Below are 2651 nucleotides of genomic sequence, written 5' to 3'. Positions count from 1 at the left end.
TCAGATATACAGACTTTAATAGATTTCGTAAGTCTTATTACTTAAATATTAAATCATTTTTTGGCGATTTAAATATTAAATCAATTGAATCTTGATTCAAAATTATAGAGCTCTAAAATGAATTAAATAAATCCAATATATCAAGTTGAAAAGTCTTACCCAACTTGAGAGCATACATACAAGTTACAAGTTATTTACCAATAATAATAATACACAAGTTACAAGTTGTTGTGAATCTTGATTATTTCATCCAAGCATGGAATGTTTCATTTCAATTAATAATTATTGGGGCAGTTTATCATAATAAATAAATTACTTTTTAATATTATCAGATTATATAATATGTAAAGCGGATATTAAAATATATTTTTTTTATAAATTATATATGTAAATTATAATAGAAGATTCGCAGTTTACAAATACACGTAAATCGTTACAGAGGTGTCACGGTTTACATTCTAAAAAAAAGACATAATTCGCAATAGGAGTATCGCAGTTTATGTGTGAAGGAATAGTGTGCATAAACCGCGACAGGAGTCTAACAAATTATGTGTTAATGAACAGTGTGCAAAAACATAAAATAAACTAAGTCCATGGTAAATGAAAACATATGTAACACACACATAAGTCCATGAAAATAAACTAAGTACCATCATATAATACAAAAGTACACGACAAATCAGACATACATAGGTATCATCAATGAAAACATAAAATAAACAGTTACGACTCCTGCCTACCCTCATCCTCCTCGTGAGAGTGATCCCCAAATGCACCTATGAGATGCGACTCTATACCATATCGAGCGGCCCGTCTCACTCTAGCTGGCCTCTGGCGCTGCTGTACTGGAGGATCTTAGAAAGTTTGCCGACGACCCGGGATCAGGCACCCGGGGGATACTCAGAACAGAATCAACATTGTTATGTCAACTAAGGTGTCATATATACCTGGTGGGCCCGACTTTCATGATGGATATCGACGCTTAGGTCGACAGTTCACAGTTCTATTCCGACTTTGAAGATCTCATCTGCGATGACGACCCTCCGCATTTTCAACACCAGACTCCACAGGATCAGGTACCGGAGTCCCAGCCCCATATGGACGTTGAGTAGGTGTACCTCCCAGATGTGGAGGAGATTCAACGGTACCAATCACAGTTTTATGTAGACCTGAATGAGTCTGCTAGCAGCCCGTATAACAGTTGGTTCGGCATGGGAGGGACGCCTCCATCTGCATATGGCGTGGGTATGTCCGTCGATGCTCCAGCACAGCAGCGCTAGAGGCCAACCAGAGTGAGACGGGCCGCTCGATGTAGTATAGGGTAGCATCTCCTAGGCACATTTGGGGATGACTCTCACGAGGAGGATAAAGACAGGTAGGAGCCGTAGCTATTTATTTTATGTTTTCATTGATGATACTTATATATGTTTGATTTGTCGTGTACTTTTATATTATATGATGGTACTTAGTTTATTTCCATGGACTTATGTGTGTGTTATGTATGTTTTTATTTACCATAAACTTAGTTTATTTTATGTTTCAACGCATTAGTCATTAACGCATAAACCGCTAGACCTTGTTGCGGTTTATACACACTACTCATTCACACATAAAACGTGACATCCCTATCACGAATTATGCTTTTTTTTTTCTAAAACGTAAACCGCGATACTCCTATAGCAGTTTACGTGTATTTATAAACCGTAAATTTCTTATCATAATTTACATAATTTATAAGAAAAATACATTTTAGTATCCGTTTTATATATTATATAATCTAATAATGTTAGAAAGCAATTTATTTATTATGATAAATTGTCCTAATTATTGTCTCTAATATAAGATGACAGCAAAAAGAACACTGGTGAGCTCTAATTCTTTTATCATCCATCACCGTCATTCTTTCATTTGTCAATAAGAACTAAAGTACAATACCATATATATTTTCTAATAAAGAATAAAAAAATTTAAGCAATGTAGCTGACCAAAAGAAATTGTTGTTCACAATAATTATTTTATTTGGTTTTCAGTTTCCAACGGTTGGTAGCAATGAGAAACATGAATTACATTCTGACTTTTTTTTTATAATATTTTTTAATTTAGTAGACTAATAAAAACTAATTTATTGTAGATTAAAATTCTATTTAAAATTTTGTCATTAGCCAATAAATTATTATATGAATAAGATGAAATTAAAATTCTCTACTAGACTAACTCAGACTAATTAATCACATTCTGACTCTATTATATATTTGATATAGAATAATAGTTGACACAATATTGATGAGAGAAACTTTCGACTCAAATATAGAGTAAATTTTGTTTGATAATTGTTTACCATTTTAAGGCTTAATTGAATTTGTAGGAGTTGAGTAAATCCAAGTTAATAGTTATTGACGGATGAATTTGTTATAGAAGTAGAGTCTTATACAAGAAAAGAGAAGTAGATAGGGGTATGATTATTTATCTATCTTTTTTTATTAATTTAAATTTTAGTAAAAGTAATATTATGATATGATATTAAAATTTTTATGACCTAATTATCTAAAATTCAACTCTTGTTATATTCCAAAAAAAATTAATATAGGACCAATAAAAAATGTTTATAAAAAAAAATTTACACAAATTCAAATAAAAAAAAAACTCTTGTT

Source organism: Arachis duranensis, chromosome 1, assembly GCF_000817695.3.
Source record: "Arachis duranensis cultivar V14167 chromosome 1, aradu.V14167.gnm2.J7QH, whole genome shotgun sequence".
NCBI lineage: Eukaryota > Viridiplantae > Streptophyta > Magnoliopsida > Fabales > Fabaceae > Arachis > Arachis duranensis.
The sequence above is the reverse complement of the archived record's forward strand: the minus strand, read 5'-3'. Positions refer to the sequence as shown.